The sequence below is a fragment of the Salmo trutta genome, chromosome 15 (genome assembly GCF_901001165.1).
Source record: "Salmo trutta chromosome 15, fSalTru1.1, whole genome shotgun sequence".
NCBI lineage: Eukaryota > Metazoa > Chordata > Actinopteri > Salmoniformes > Salmonidae > Salmo > Salmo trutta.
In genome coordinates, this window is record NC_042971.1 from 6,243,254 (window position 1) to 6,261,627 (window position 18,374).

General features: G+C 41.7%; 1 long non-coding RNA gene across 1 annotated transcript; it reads left to right on the top strand.

Annotated features, from left to right (window-relative positions):
* The first annotated feature begins 1,156 nt into the window (after positions 1-1,156).
* On the top strand, positions 1,157-12,959 carry LOC115148390 (uncharacterized). The gene is made up of 3 exons (XR_003866651.1): positions 1,157-1,412; positions 12,197-12,340; positions 12,920-12,959. It is a non-coding gene; the product is annotated as an uncharacterized LOC115148390 (long non-coding RNA).
* Positions 12,960-18,374: the final 5,415 nt, after the last annotated feature.

The window sequence follows — 18,374 nt, forward strand, 5'->3', positions numbered from 1 at the left end:
CACTGTGAGTGTTGCTTTACCTCTCTCTACACACTGTGAGTGTTGCTTTACCACTCTCCATCACACTGTGAGTGTTGCTTTACCTCTCTCTACACACTGTGAGTGTTGCTTTACCACTCTCCATCACACTGTGAGTGTTGCTTTACCACTCTCCATCACACTGTGAGTGTTGCTTTACCACTCTCCATCACACCGTGAGTGTTGCTTTACCACTCTCCATCACACTGTGAGTGTTGCTTTACCTCTCTCCATCACACTGTGAGTGTTGCTTTACCACTCTCCATCACACTGTGAGTGTTGCTTTACCACTCTCCATCACACTGTGAGTGTTACTTTACAACTCTCCATCACACTGTGAGTGTTGCTTTACCACTCTCTACACACTGTGAGTGTTGCTTTACCACTCTCTACACACTGTGAGTGTTGCTTTACCTCTCTCCATCACACTGTGAGTGTTGCTTTACCACTCTCCATCACACTGTGAGTGTTGCTTTACCACTCTCCATCACACTGTGAGTGTTGCTTTACCTCTCTCCATCACACCGTGATTGTTGCTTTACCACTCTCCATCACACCGTGAGTGTTGCTTTACCTCTCTCCATCACACTGTGATTGTTGCTTTACCACTCTCCATCACACTGTGAGTGTTGCTTTACCACTCTCCATCACACTGTGAGTGTTGCTTTACCACTCTCCATCACACTGTGAGTGTTGCTTTACCACTCTCCATCACACTGTGAGTGTTGCTTTACCACTCTCCATCACACTGTGGGTGTTGCTTTACCACTCTCCATCACACTGTGAGTGTTGCTTTACCACTCTCCATCACACTGTGAGTGTTGCTTTACCACTCTCCATCACACTGTGAGTGTTGCTTTACCTCTCTCAGCAGATATTTTGTTTTGTGCAGAGGAGGGCAGCGCCCCCTTTGTTTGTTCACTATTCCTAGCAGGCTGGTGTTCTTTGCAATCGACTTGTCTGACAGGGAAACTGATGTGAAGAAGCTTTCCACAGTCACATTTCTGCCTTTTGCCCATGTAAGGCTCCACATGACTCAAAACCACAGTCTCAGACAGTCTCAGACAGTCACTCACTCGCTGGCCTGGTTTCATCTTTCCCCAGACATGGAAAAACATTGAGCAAGTTGGTTTCGACATCTGCGGCTAACCAGACCTGAAGTCACATGCACCACGATCAGTTTCTATCTGGTTTCTATTGGCCGTTCATCCACTGACGACAGAATAGCAGATTTTAATTTGATTATGTTAATAGTTTTTGCTTAGTTGCCAGATCAATGCTGCTGCTGGATTGGTCATGTGATAAATACATGGACAACACGGATATTGTTGAAGAAAAATTGAACTTTGGAAATAAAGCTGCACCTCTTGAATGTTGAGAGTTATTTGATAAAGGTAAGTGTCATAGAAACTGCAGAATCTGCTCTTTCAGATACAGTACTATATAGAAATCACAATGTTTTACCTGCAGAATCTGCTCTTTCAGATACAGTACTATATAGAAATCACAATGTTTTACCTGCAGAATCTGCTCTTTCAGATACAGTACTATATAGAAATCACAATGTTTAACCTGCAGAATCTGCTCTTTCAGATACAGTACTATATAGAAACACAATGTTTTACCTGCTGAATATGCTCTTTCAGATACAGTACTATATAGAAATCACAATGTTTAACCTGCAGAATCTGCTCTTTCAGATACAGTACTATATAGAAACACAATGTTTAACCTGCAGAATCTGCTCTTTCAGATACAGTACTATATAGAAATCACAATGTTTTACCTGCTGAATCTGCTCTTTCAGATACAGTATTATATAGAAATCACAATGTTTTACCTGCTGAATATGCTCTTTCAGATACAGTATTATATAGAAATCACAATGTTTAACCTGCAGAATATGCTCTTTCAGATACAGTACTATATAGAAATCACAATGTTTAACCTGCAGAATCTGCTCTTTCAGATACAGTATTATATAGAAATCACAATGTTTTACCTGCAGAATCTGCTCTTTCAGATACAGTACTATATAGAAACACAATGTTTTACCTGCTGAATATGCTCTTTCAGATACAGTACTATATAGAAATCACAATGTTTAACCTGCAGAATATGCTCTTTCAGATACAGTACTATATAGAAACACAATTTTTTACCTGCAGAATCTGCTCTTTCAGATACAGTACTATATAGAAATCAAAATGTTTTACCTGCAGAATCTGCTCTTTCAGATACAGTATTATATAGAAATCACAATGTTTAACCTGCTGAATATGCTCTTTCAGATACAGTACTATATAGAAATCACAATGTTTAACCTGCAGAATCTGCTCTTTCAGATACAGTACTATATAGAAATCACAATGTTTTACCTGCAGAATCTGCTCTTTCAGATACAGTACTATATAGAAATCAAAATGTTTTACCTGCAGAATCTGCTCTTTCAGATACAGTATTATATAGAAATCACAATGTTTAACCTGCTGAATATGCTCTTTCAGATACAGTACTATATAGAAATCACAATGTTTAACCTGCAGAATCTGCTCTTTCAGATACAGTATTATATAGAAATCACAATGTTTAACCTGCAGAATCTGCTCTTTCAGATACAGTATAGAAATCACAATGTTTAACCTGCAGAATCTGCTCTTTCAGATACAGTACTATATAGAAATAAAAGTATTTTACCTGCATGTGACTCTGAAGGAGGATTTGGTAAATAGATGCTCATTTTGTCACATACCTCGAAAAACGGGGACCAAAACGCAGCGGGTAAAGTGCTCATCTTCTTGATTTATTAAAGAAATAACACTTAAACAAAACAAACGATGAAAAACAGTCCAGTAAGGTGCACATACTACACTAGATAGTTTTGGTACAGTTTAGGAGTAGTGTCGATGGGCCGGCTGATCAGGATAACTCTTATCATGTGTGAAATTAGTTTTGGTATAGTTTAGGAGTAGTGTCGATGGGCCAGCTGTGAAGGTTGACTGGTATCGTTTGTTTCCCCCTCATCAACTTGGACAGAGTCCAGGACATGTTATACATTACTCTAAAGGCCTACTGTAACTCATAGCATATGTTCATTTCCTTACAATACATGTGATTAGTGTTAGAGTTACAGTCAATAAAACAGACCCACAACAGTTTATTTGTGGAAAGTAAAACATAAAAGAGAATATTATTAACCCACAAGGGGTGTGGTCAAATGATTTGCTGCTGATAAATAGGCATAACACAAACTCATCACTACACTGTTGTCTTTCTACATTAAATCAACCTCTACACCTCATCAATACACTATTGTTCTACATTAAATCAACCTCTACACCTCATCAATACACTATTGTTCTACATTAAATCAACCTCTACACCTCATCACTACACTATTGTTCTACATTAAATCAACCTCTTCACCTCATCAATACACTATTGTTCTACATTAAATCAACCTCTACACCTCATCACTACACTATTGTTCTACATTAAATCAACCTCTACACCTCATCACTACACTATTGTTCTACATTAAATCAACCTCTTCACCTCATCACTACACTATTGTTCTACATTAAATCAACCTCTACACCTCATCAATACACTATTGTTCTACATTAAATCAACCTCTACACCTCATCACTACACTATTGTTCTACATTAAATCAACCTCTACACCTCATCAATACACTATTGTTCTACATTAAATCAACCTCTACACCTCATCAATACACTATTGTCTTTCTACATTAAATCAACCTCTTCACCTCATCAATACACTATTGTTCTACATTAAATCAACCTCTACACCTCATCACTACACTATTGTTCTACATTAAATCAACCTCTACACCTCATCAATACACTATTGTTCTACATTAAATCAACCTCTACACCTCATCAATACACTATTGTCTTTCTACATTAAATCAACCTCTTCACCTCATCAATACACTATTGTTCTACATTAAATCAACCTCTACACCTCATCACTACACTATTGTTCTACATTAAATCACCTCTACACCTCATCAATACACTATTGTTCTACATTAAATCAACCTCTACACCTCATCAATACACTATTGTCTTTCTACATTAAATCAACCTCTACACCTCATCAATACACTATTGTTCTACATTAAATCAACCTCTACACCTCATCAATACACTATTGTTCTACATTAAATCAACCTCTACACCTCATCAATACACTATTGTTCTACATTAAATCAACCTCTACACCTCATCAATACACTATTGTTCTACATTAAATCAACCTCTACACCTCATCAATACACTATTGTTCTACATTAAATCAACCTCTACACCTCATCAATACACTATTGTTCTACATTAAATCAACCTCTACACCTCATCACTACACTATTGTTCTACATTAAATCAACCTCTACACCTCATCACTACACTATTGTTCTACATTAAATCAACCTCTACACCTCATCAATACACTATTGTTCTACATTAAATCAACCTCTACACCTCATCAATACACTGTTGTCTTTCTACATTAAATCAACCTCTACACCTCATCAACACACTATTGTTCTACATTAAATCAACCTCTACACCTCATCACACTGTTGTCTTTCTACATTAAATCAACCTCTACACCTCATCACACTGTTGTCTTTCTACATTAAATCAACCTCTACACCTCATCAATACACTATTGTTCTACATTAAATCAACCTCTACACCTCAATACACTATTGTTCTACATTAAATCAACCTCTACACCTCATCAATACACTATTGTTCTACATTAAATCAATCTCTACACCTCATCAATACACTATTGTTCTACATTAAATCAACTCTACACCTCATCAATACACTATTGTTCTACATTAAATCAACCTCTACACCTCATCAATACACTATTGTTCTACATTAAATCAACCTCTACACCTCATCACTACACTATTGTTCTACATTAAATCAACCTCTACACCTCATCAATACACTATTGTTCTACATTAAATCAACCTCTACACCTCATCAATACACTATTGTTCTACATTAAATCAACCTCTACACCTCATCAATACACTATTGTTCTACATTAAATCAACCTCTACACCTCATCAATACACTATTGTTCTACATTAAATCAACCTCTACACCTCATCACTACACTATTGTTCTACATTAAATCAACCTCTACACCTCATCACTACACTATTGTTCTACATTAAATCAACCTCTACACCTCATCAATACACTATTGTTCTACATTAAATCAACCTCTACACCTCATCAATACACTATTGTTCTACATTAAATCAACCTCTACACCTCATCAATACACTATTGTTCTACATTAAATCAACCTCTACACCTCATCAATACACTGTTGTCTTTCTACATTAAATCAACCTCTACACCTCATCAACACACTATTGTTCTACATTAAATCAACCTCTACACCTCATCACACTGTTGTCTTTCTACATTAAATCAACCTCTACACCTCATCACACTGTTGTCTTTCTACATTAAATCAACCTCTACACCTCATCAATACACTATTGTTCTACATTAAATCAACCTCTACACCTCATCAATACACTATTGTTCTACATTAAATCAACCTCTACACCTCATCAATACACTATTGTTCTACATTAAATCAATCTCTACACCTCATCAATACACTATTGTTCTACATTAAATCAACCTCTACACCTCATCAATACACTATTGTTCTACATTAAATCAACCTCTACACCTCATCACTACACTATTGTTCTACATTAAATCAACCTCTACACCTCATCAATACACTATTGTTCTACATTAAATCAACCTCTACACCTCATCAATACACTATTGTTCTACATTAAATCAACCTCTACAACCTCATCAATACACTATTGTTCTACATTAAATCAACCTCTACACCTCATCAATACACTATTGTTCTACATTAAATCAATCTCTACACCTCATCACTACACTATTGTTCTACATTAAATCAACCTCTACACCTCATCACTACACTATTGTTCTACATTAAATCAACCTCTACACCTCATCAATACACTATTGTTCTACATTAAATCAACCTCTACACCTCATCAATACACTATTGTTCTACATTAAATCAACCTCTACACCTCATCACTACACTATTGTTCTACATTAAATCAACCTCTACACCTCATCACTACACTATTGTTCTACATTAAATCAACCTCTACACCTCATCACTACACTATTGTTCTACATTAAATCAACCTCTACACCTCATCACTACACTATTGTTCTACATTAAATCAACCTCTACACCTCATCAATACACTATTGTTCTACATTAAATCAACCTCTACACCTCATCACTACACTATTGTTCTACATTAAATCAACCTCTACACCTCATCAATACACTATTGTTCTACATTAAATCAACCTCTACACTTCATCAATACACTATTGTTCTACATTAAATCAACCTCTACACCCTCCTTATCATTCAGTTAGGCCTCATTTGGGGGCGGCAGGTAGCCTAGTGGTTAGAGTGGAGGGGAGGCAGGTAGCCTAGTGGTTAGAGTGGAGGGGAGGCAGGTAGCCTAGTGGTTAGAGTGGAGGGGTGGCAGGTAGCCTAGTGGTTAGAGTGGAGGGGGAGGCAGGTAGACTAGTGGTTAGAGTGGAGGGGCGGCAGGTAGCCTAGTGGTTAGAGTGGAGGGGAGGCAGGTAGCCTAGTGGTTAGAGTGGAGGGGAGGCAGGTAGCCTAGTGGTTAGAGTGGAGGGGAGGCAGGTAGCCTAGTGGTTAGAGTGGAGGGGCGGCAGGTAGCCTAGTGGTTAGAGTGGATGGGCGGCAGGTAGCCTAGTGGTTAGAGTGGAGGGGCGGCAGGTAGCCTAGTGGTTAGAGTGGAGGGACGGCAGGTAGCCTAGTGGTTAGAGTGGAGGGGTGGCAGGTAGCCTAGTGGTTAGAGTGGAGGGGAGGCAGGTAGCCTAGTGGTTAGAGTGGAGGGACGGCAGGTAGCCTACTGGTTAGAGTGGAGGGGAGGCAGGTAGCCTAGTGGTTAGAGTGGAGGGACGGCAGGTAGCCTAGTGGTTAGAGTGTAGAGGAGGCAGGTAGCCTAGTGGTTAGAGTGGAGGGACGGCAGGTAGCCTAGTGGTTAGAGTGGAGGGGAGGCAGGTAGCCTAGTGGTTAGAGTGGAGGGACGGCAGGTAGCCTAGTGGTTAGAGTGGAGGGACGGCAGGTAGCCTAGTGGTTAGAGTGTAGAGGAGGCAGGTAGCCTAGTGGTTAGAGTGTAGAGGCGGCAGGTAGCCTAGTGGTTAGAGTGTAGAGGAGGCAGGTAGCCTAGTGGTTCGAGTGTAGAGGAGGCAGGTAGCCAAGTGGTTAGAGTGTAGAGGAGGCAGCGTAGCCTAGTGGTTAGAGTGTAGAGGCGGCAGGTAGCCTATTGGTTAGAGTGTAGAGGAGGCAGGTAGCCTAGTGGTCAGAGTGTAGAGGAGGCAGGTAGCCTAGTGTTTAGAGTGTAGAGGAGGCAGCGTAGCCTAGTGGTTAGAGTATAGAGGCGGCAGGTAGCCTATTGGTTAGAGTGTAGAGGAGACAGGTAACCTAGTGGTTAGAGTGTAGAGGAGGCAGGTAGCCTAGTGGTTAGAGTGTAGAGGCGGCAGGTAGCCTATTGGTTAGAGTGTAGAGGCGGCAGGTAGCCTAGTGGTTAGAGTGGAGGGACGGCAGGTAGCCTAGTGGTTAGAGTGTTGGGGCGGCAGGTAACCTAGTGGTTAGAGTGGAGGGGCAGCAGGTAGCCTACTGGTTAGAGTGTAGAGGAGGCAGGTAGCCTAGTGGTTAGAGTGTAGAGGATGCAGGTAGCCTAGTGGTTAGAGTGTAGAGGAGGCAGGTAGCCTAGTGGTTAGAGTGTAGAGGAGGCAGGTAGCCTAGTGGTTAGAGTGTAGAGGCGGCAGGTAACCTAGTGGTTAGATTGGAGGGACGGCAGGTAGCCTAGTGGTTAGAGTGGAGGGGCGGCAGGTAGCCTAGTGGTTAGAGTGTAGAGGCGGCAGGTAGCCTAGTGGTTAGAGTGTAGAGGAGGCAGGTAGCCTAGTGGTTAGAGTGGAGGGGAGGCAGATAGCCTAGTGGTTAGAGTGTAGAGGCGGCAGGTAGCCTAGTGGTTAGAGTGTAGAGGAGGCAGGTAGCCTAGTGGTTAGAGTGTAGAGGCGGCAGGTAGCCTAGTGGTTAGAGTGGAGGGACGGCAGGTAGCCTAGTGGTTAGAGTGGAGGGGCAGCAGGTAGCCTAGTGGTTAGAGTGTAGAGGCGGCAGGTAGCCTAGTGGTTAGAGTGTAGAGGAGGCAGGTAGCCTAGTGGTTAGAGTGTAGAGGAGGCAGGTAGCCTAGTGGTTAGAGTGTAGAGGAGGCAGGTAGCCTAGTGGTTAGAGTGGAGGGACGGCAGGTAGCCTAGTGGTTAGAGTGGAGGGGAGGCAGGTAGCCTAGTGGTTAGAGTGGAGGGGAGGCAGGTAGCCTAGTGGTTAGAGTGTAGAGGCGGCAGGTAGCCTAGTGGTTAGAGTGGAGGGACGGCAGGTAGCCTAGTGGTTAGAGTGTAGAGGCGGCAGGTAGCCTAGTGGTTAGAGTGGAGGGGCGGCAGGTAGCCTAGTGGTTAGAGTGGAGGGGCGGCAGGTAGCCTAGTGGTTAGAGTGGAGGGGAGGCAGGTAGCCTAGTGGTTAGAGTGGAGGGGCGGCAGGTAGCCTAGTGGTTAGAGTGGAGGGGAGGCAGGTAGCCTAGTGGTTAGAGTGGAAGGGCGGCAGGTAGCCTAGCGGTTAGAGTGGAGGGGCGGCAGGTAGCCTAGAGGTTAGAGTGGAGGGGTGGCAGGTAGCCTAGCGGTTAGAGTGGAGGGGCGGCAGGTAGCCTAGTGGTTAGAGTGGAGGGGAGGCAGGTAGCCTAGTGGTTAGAGTGGAGGGGCGGCAGGTAGCCTAGTGGTTAGAGTGGAGGGGTGGCAGGTAGCCTAGCGGTTAGAGTGGAGGGGCGGCAGGTAGCCTAGTGGTTAGAGTGGAGGGGAGGTAGGTAGCCTAGTGGTTAGAGTGGAGGGGCGGCAGGTAGCCTAGTGGTTAGAGTGGAGGGGAGGCAGGTAGCCTAGTGGTTAGAGTGGAGGGGCGGCAGGTAGCCTAGTGGTTAGAGTGGAGTGGAGGCAGGTAGCCTAGTGGTTTGAGTGGAGGGGCGGCAGGTAGCCTAGTGGTTAGAGTGGAGAGGCGGCAGGTAGCCTAGTGGTTAGAGTGGAGGGACGGCAGGTAGCCTAGTGGTTAGAGTGTAGAGGCGGCAGGTAGCCTAGTGGTTAGAGTGTAGAGGCGGCAGGTAGCCTAGTGGTTAGAGTGTGGAGGCGGCAGGTAGCCTAGTGGTTAGAGTGTAGGGGAGGCAGGTAGCCTAGTGGTTAGAGTGGAGGGGAGGCAGGTAGCCTAGTGGTTAGAGTGGAGGGACGGCAGGTAGCCTAGTGGTTAGAGTGTAGAGGCGGCAGGTAGCCTAGTGGTTAGAGTGTTGAGCCAGTACTTGAAAGGTTGCTGGATCGAATCCCTGAGCTGAGAAGGTAAAAGTCGTTCTGCCCCTGAACAAGGCAGTTAACCCACTGTTCCTAGGCCGTCATTGAAAATAAGAATTTGTTCTTAACTGATTTGCCTAGTTAAATAAAGGTAAAAACTTATATTATCATATAAGGTGTACAATTATGGCCAATTTATTCAGTGAGGAAAGGGAGACTCATTAGTGGCTGGCTGGGTACCAAGGTTCAACAGCACATTGTCTTGGTGGGCTAAGGTAGTAGGTGGGAAAAAAACTGGTCAAAAGTCTCTTTTCTGTTCTTGATTTCAAAATTCGGACAAATGAGCAGTGTAAAATACAAACATTTAGGAAAAGTCAGGGAGCAGGACTGATTCTAGTGTTAAAAGTCAGGGAGCAGGACTGATTCTAGTGTTAAAAGTCAGGGAGCAGGACTGATTCTAGTGTTAAAAGTTTCACATACAAACCAGAGGAGGCTGGTGGAGGAGCAATATGAGGACAGGCTCAGTGTAAAGACTGGAATGGAATAAATGGAATTCATTTAGTTATTCCATTTCAGCCATAAAAAGGAACCCGTCCTCCTATAACACTTCCCACCAGCCTCCTCTGAAATGTCTCTGTTCTGTTAAAAGAGAAGTTGAGAATACCACATGTTGTTTCTGTTGTATCTAAATGTATCTACATTAAACCACATGTTTTGTTCTTAAGACTGATGGGGAAGAGTGGGGTGTAAAGGATTTTGCAACACTACTGTAGTTAGCGCAACCTTGTGACTAAGTTAACATCCTGTTTGCAATACTTGGGGGGATTTCAATGTTATCTTTCAGCCTTCCCGAAACCAAAGACAAACTCTGTACAGGATCTGAATTGTATAACCTTTTGCATGAGAACTTTCCTGCAATGTAGTGAATATAAAAATTGTTGTGTATTTGAGATTATTATAAAAAGGATTTTGAAGTTTGTAATATAGACTACTTCCTCTGCAAGAGCATCAGAAAATATGTGATTTCCTCACATGAAATTATAAATAAGTTTGTAGCCCACGCAGTTACAAAATGGCTGTAGAAACTGTGGCACATATTTCTCTGTACAATTAGAAGTCGGATAAATGAGTTGATTTGAAGGAAAGACAGACAGACTCTGGTAAGTCTAGGCTAATTATTATGAAGTTAAGTCATCAAACATTCAATAGAGAGAGTAGACTTGAGATATGATCCTTTATATTGCTGAACGACCTGATGGTCTCTGTAGGAAATGTTTTTAAATATCCTTTATATTGATGATGACCTGATGGTCTCTGTAGGAAATGTTTTTAAATATCCTTTATATTGATGAACGACCTGATGGTCTCTGTAGGAAATGTTTAGATAATATTGCTACATGCTCAGTTATTTAGATTGAAACTGATTTGAAGGTGATGAGTCCTGCTACTGGTAGCCTATGTGATCTCTGTCAGGACCACTTGTGGATCACGGCAGGGGTACAGGTGGGTCGAGGGATGACATTGCCAAAAACAAATGTTTTCAGTATTAACTAATTAAACGACTAAAACCAAATAGAAAGTATGTAGAAAAGATAATGGACTTTTTCAATTATAGCATATAATCTTTGATAATTTTCAATCAGCTAAATAAAAGCTAGACAATTAGGCCCCCACTGATGTTGTTATAATGTTAGAGCATCAGAACACAGGATTATCCATGTCAAATGGTTTGGTTTTCACCGTTCAACCCAACTCAAAGAACACCTCCGTTGGTGGGTCACCAAGCACATTTGGGAACCCCTGCCTTAACGAAGAGTGACACATTATATTATTGTTATTATTATTATTATTGACACTAAACATGGAGATGAGGTGACAAATATCAGTCATGATTACATGTTCATGTGATGCATTAAATCAACTGACTGTTTCTATGTCTGTTAGTAAATGTTTTATTTCTAAGAGATAATGAATACATGAGAACAATTGACAGTCAATAACTAGTTGTCACTGTGTTAACCACAACCAACATGTTGGATCTCTGTTTAGTTGTCACTGTGTTAACCACAACCAACATGCTGGATCTCTGTTTAGTTGTCACTGTGTTAACCACAACCAACATGCTGGATCTCTGTTTAGTTGTTACTGTGTTAACCACAACCAACATGCTGGATCTCTGTTTAGTTGTTACTGTGTTAACCACAACCAACATGCTGGATCTCTGTTTAGTTGTCACTGTGTTAACCACAACCAACATGCTGGATCTCTGTTTAGTTGTCACTGTGTTAACCACAACCAACATGCTGGATCTCTGTTTAGTTGTCACTGTGTTAACCACAACCAACATGCTGGATCTCGGTTTAGTTGTCACTGTGTTAACCACAACCAACATGCTGGATCTCTGTTTAGTTGTCACTGTGTTAACCACAACCAACATGCTGGATCTCTGTTTAGTTGTCACTGTGTTAACCACAACCAACATGCTGGATCTCTGTTTAGTTGTCACTGTGTTAACCACAACCAACATGCTGGATCTCTGTTTAGTTGTCACTGTGTTAACCACAATCAACATGCTGGATCTATGTTTAGTTGTCACTGTGTTGATCACAACCAACATGCTGGATCTCTGTTTAGGACATCACTGTGTTAACCACAACCAACATGTTGGATCTCTGTTTAGGGGTCCTGTCTCTAAAATGAGTCTCTCTGGGGAGAGAGAGGAGGGGGGCCCTGCTTCTAAAATGAGACTCGCTGGGGAGAGAGAGGAGAGGGGTCCTGTCTCTAAAATGAGTGTCTCTGGGGGACATGATACCAAAGCTAAGAGGTGAGCTGACTATTTTGTTTAAGAATTTATATTCTAAAACGTTTGTTAATCAGAAGGTATTTCTTAGGGGTACATTCTATATAACTGTTCTAGATGTTAGATGTGTGTGTGAAAATGTGTTTTGTTGCTAAATGCTGTATATATGTTTAACAGGAATGGAATGTTGGTATACTGTATATCTGACTGTGATATGTGGTTGTCTCACCTAGATGTCTTTAGATGAATGCACTTACAGATGCCATCTCTTAATTTGACCCAGTTTATCACAGCAGGAAAACAGCAGCAAATGTGTTTGTTCATGTGGATTGTAAATTAAGGGACATTTTTTGTGGGGGTTGATCCATTTTTTTCATGAAATCATGTCTGACATTTGGAAGTGGAAATTACAAACGTTAGAAGCCTTTATAAAGCCTTGTAGTGGTTTAATAATTTCTTTAAACAATAAAATTACATTTTCCCAACATTTCTGAAAATGGATATATAGCGTTTTGGAATGAAACACTTGTTTCCCTTCTTATGTTTTCCCATCTGAGATCAGAGTAGATGAGAGATGTAATGTTTGTCTCTGTTGTGTTGAAGACCAATCAAGCAGGAGAGACCAGCCTCCCCTGTACCCAGCTGTGTGTCCATGAAGAGTGACCGGTCTATGGTTCAACCTATTGTGTTTAGAGAGGGAGACTTTTCTACTGAACAAAGGTAAGAAGAACTCATGGGTCATGGTCAGTGAGTTAAACAACACTGTCTCTAGTCATTTCTCCTCTCCCATTTTCACATTCCCTGTAGCTCAGTTGGTAGAGCATGGTGTTTGCAATGCCAGGGTTGTGGGTTCGATTCCCACGGGGGGCCAGCACAGGAAAAAATATGTATGAAATTGTATGAAATGTATGCATTCACTACTGGAAGGCGCTCTGGATAAGAGCGTCTGCTAAATGATGGCTACTCTACCAGCAGCATCCTAGTTATCTTAGCTAGTCGGTACAGCTCGGTAAGCTAGCTAGTTACTAATTAGTAGCATCGTAGTTCTCCTTCTCTCTCATTGACGGATGCTGGCTACCTCTGTCAGGTTCTCCTCTCTTCACTAGATGGACAGTAACTTTAGTGTTTAACCCCTCTGTGTCCAAGGACTAATCTTTTGAATATTATTTTCGGGGCTCCTCAGTAGGCTGGACACATTCCGTTTATTTTAATTCTCAGCTGCCTCACCTACGTCTTTATGTGAATTAATAACTTTTAATTGCAAAATATTTCCAATAGATGGCAGCATAAGACCACGAAATATCAGTTATTTGCTAACGTTACATGCAGCAATATAATTGACATAAAATAGCATGCAACCACAGACTATATGTCCCATGATTTTCTAAAATAGTAACGCATTACTTTAGTTAGCTATATATCTCGTATTAGGGCTGTGTTGCTTTTGGGAAAGCAAATAAATAGTGACTATAGCAGGTATTGAACCCCTGGTAAATGATCACTACTCAGAACGTCAACCTCAGTATACATGCATAATAAAAAATTATCTTAATATTTGATATTGCGAGTAAACAACCTCGGAATAGAAAAGACAAGAGTGCGTCTTCCAGCCCGCCAATAAATGACATAATTCAACCCTCCGGTTAGTAAATTAACCTCAACATTTTACCTTTAAATTAAATTTACCTCAACATGCCCCTGGCTTGCTCGAGAAGGCAGAGCGGGTCGATGCTGGTTGATGAATTAGAGAATGAATGTACTGGGAAAATACGTTTTTCTCGACCAGAGGTGACTGAATTAATATTCAGGCTTAATGATTATCATTATATTAATGAACTGTAAAACATGAGCATAAAAACAGGTAATAATAAACATGAATCATAATAATATTACTTCACAGTAATCTGTTAAATGCTTTTTCAGTCCTTCCTCTTGCGTTAGCAGTGTGGAAAGGGACAGAAAGAAGCGTGGGGAGTGGTGCTGTATCCAGGGAGAAAACTAAACTAATATTCTGAAATATCATTGTGGTCTTATGTTCCCATCTATTGGAATTATTTAGCAACTGCAGTAGTGCTGAAAACATGTGTTATTCCTTACTAAAGTAGTAATTACTCAGAATTACTAGTTAATTTTATCACTTACAATCATAACCACTTATACCATAACAAACAATTAAACTGACATAAACCAAAATCACTATATATGTAGTTATTTAGTTAATTACCAAATTGAGCCGGTCGGTCACATTTGAGAGTGAGGGAGATATATTGCATTTTGCAAAAAAACATGATTTTTGTCTCTCTGAAATGAAACCATCAAGTGATAGATTTTAAACAAATCCTTGTCTGTGAGAGATGTAATAATTAATACATCATTTCTTTAAACAATAAAAGCTCATTTCTGTAAAGTGATATATAGCGTTTTGGAATGAAACTCTTCTTATGTTTCCCATCTGAGATCAGAGTAGATGAGAGATGTAATGTTTGTCTCTGTTGTGTTGAAGACCAATCAAGCAGGAGAGACCAGCCTCCCCTGTCCCCAGCTGTGTGTCCATGAAGAGTGACCGGTCTATGGGTCAACCTATAGTGTTTAGAGAGGGAGACTTTTCTACTGAACAAAGGTAAGAAGAACTCATGGGTCATGGTCAGTGAGTTAAACAACACTGTCTCTAGTCATTTCTCCTCTCTGATTTTCACATTTCTTTTTTCAATTTTCATAGTCCTTAAACAATATTAAACAAACACAACATTCCCTCCCTGTGTGTGTGTGTGTGTGTGTGTGTGTGTGTGTGTGTGTGTGTGTGTGTGTGTGCGTGCGTGCGTGCGTGCGTGCGTGCGTGCGTGCGTGCGTGTGTGCGTGTGTGTGTGTGTGTGTGTGTGTGTGTGTGTGCAATCCCTGGATGAGGACATGTAATCTCTATCCTGATTGCCTAATCACATTTACATCTACCTACATTTACATATTACCTCAACTTTCCTCAACTACCTGGTACCCCTGCACATTGACTCAGTACTGGTACTCCTTATAGTCTCATTATTACCTCAACTACCTGGTACCCCTGCACATTGACTCAGTACTGGTACTCCTTATAGTCTCATTATTACCTCAACTACCTGGTACCCCTGCACATTGACTCAGTACTGGTACTCCTTATAGTCTCATTATTACCTCAACTACCTGGTACCCCTGCACATTGACTCAGTACTGGTACTCCTTATAGTCTCATTATTACCTCACCTACCTGGTACCCCTGCACATTGACTCAGTACTGGTACTCCTTATAGTCTCATTATTACCTCAACTACCTGGTACCCCTGCACATTGACTCAGTACTGGTTCTCCTTATAGTCTCATTATTACATCAACTACCTGGTACCCCTGCACATTGACTCAGTACTGGTACTCCTTATAGTCTCATTATTACCTCAACTACCTGGTACCCCTGCACATTGACTCAGTACTGGTACTCCTTATAGTCTCATTATTACCTCAACTACTTGGTACCCCTGCACATTGACTCAGTACTGGTACTCCTTATAGTCTAATTATTACCTCAACTACCTGGTACCCCTGCACATTGACTCAGTACTGGTACTCCTTATAGCCTCATTATTACCTCAACTACCTGGTACCCCTGCACATTGACTCAGTACTGGTACTCCTTATAGTCTCATTATTACCTCAACTACCTGGTACCCCTGCACATTGACTCAGTACTGGTACTCCTTATAGTCTCATTATTACCTCAGCTACCTGGTACCCCTGCACATTGACTCAGTACTGGTACTCCTTATAGTCTCATTATTACCTCAACTACCTGGTACCCCTGCACATTGACTCAGTACTGGTACTCCGTATAGTCTCATTATTACCTCAACTACCTGGTACCCCTGCACATTGACTCAGTACTGGTACTCCTTATAGTCTCATTATTACCTCAACTACCTGGTACCCCTGCACATTGACTCAGTACTGGTACTCCTTATAGTCTCATTATTACCTCAACTACCTGGTACCCCTGCACATTGACTCAGTACTGGTACTCCTTATAGTGTCATTATTACCTCAACTACCTGGTACCCCTGGACATTGACTCAGTACTGGTAATCCTTATAGCCTCATTATTACCTCAACTACCTAGTACCCCTGCACATTGACTCAGTACTGGTACTCCTTATAGCCTCATTATTACCTCAACTACCTGGTACCCCTGCACATTGACTCAGTACTGGTACTCCTTATAGTCTCATTATTACCTCAACTACCTGGTACCCCTGCACATTGACTCAGTACTGGTACTCCTTATAGTCTCATTATTACCTCAACTACCTGGTACCCCTGCACATTGACTCAGTACTGGTACTCCTTATAGTCTCATTATTACCTCAACTACCTGGTACCCCTGCACATTGACTCAGTACTGGTAATCCTTATAGTCTCATTATTACCTCAACTACCTGGTACCCCTGCACATTGACTCAGTACTGGTACTCCTTATAGTCTCATTATTACCTCAACTACCTGGTACCCCTGCACATTGACTCAGTACTGGTACTCCTTATAGTCTCATTATTACCTCAACTACCTGGTACCCCTGCACATTGACTCAGTACTGGTACTCCTTATAGTCTCATTATTACCTCAACTACCTGGTACCCCTGCACATTGACTCAGTACTGGTACTCCTTATAGTCTCATTATTACCTCACCTACCTGGTACCCCTGCACATTGACTCAGTACTGGTACTCCTTATAGTCTCATTATTACCTCAACTACCTGGTACCCCTGCACATTGACTCAGTACTGGTTCTCCTTATAGTCTCATTATTACCTCAACTACCTGGTACCCCTGCACATTGACTCAGTACTGGTACTCCTTATAGTCTCATTATTACCTCAACTACCTGGTACCCCTGCACATTGACTCAGTACTGGTACTCCTTATAGTCTCATTATTACCTCAACTACTTGGTACCCCTGCACATTGACTCAGTACTGGTACTCCTTATAGTCTCATTATTACCTCAACTACCTGGTACCCCTGCACATTGACTCAGTACTGGTACTCCTTATAGCCTCATTATTACCTCAACTACCTGGTACCCCTGCACATTGACTCAGTACTGGTACTCCTTATAGTCTCATTATTACCTCAACTACCTGGTACCCCTGCACATTGACTCAGTACTGGTACTCCTTATAGTCTCATTATTACCTCAGCTACCTGGTACCCCTGCACATTGACTCAGTACTGGTACTCCTTATAGTCTAATTATTACCCCAACTACCTGGTACCCCTGCACATTGACTCAGTACTGGTACTCCTTATAGTCTCATTATTACCTCAACTACCTGGTACCCCTGCACATTGACTCAGTACTGGTACTCCTTATAGTCTCATTATTACCTCAACTACCTGGTACCCCTGCACATTGACTCAGTACTGGTACTCCTTATAGTGGCATTATTACCTCAACTACCTGGTACCCCTGGACATTGACTCAGTACTGGTACTCCTTATAGCCTCATTATTACCTCAACTACCTAGTACCCCTGCACATTGACTCAGTACTGGTACTCCTTATAGCCTCATTATTACCTCAACTACCTGGTACCCCTGCACATTGACTCAGTACTGGTACTCCTTATAGTCTCATTATTACCTCAACTACCTGGTACCCCTGCACATTGACTCAGTACTGGTACTCCTTATAGTCTCATTATTACCTCAACTACCTGGTACCCCTGCACATTGACTCAGTACTGGTACTCCTTATAGTCTCATTATTACCTCAACTACCTGGTACCCCTGCACATTGACTCAGTACTGGTACTCCTTATAGTCTCATTATTACCTCAACTACCTGGTACCCCTGCACATTGACTCAGTACTGGTACTCCTTATAGTCTCATTAATACCTCAACTACCTGGTACCCCTGCACATTGACTCAGTACTGGTACTCCTTATAGTCTCATTATTACCTCAACTACCTGGTACCCCTGCACATTGACTCAGTACTGGTACTCCTTATAGTCTCATTATTACCTCAACTACC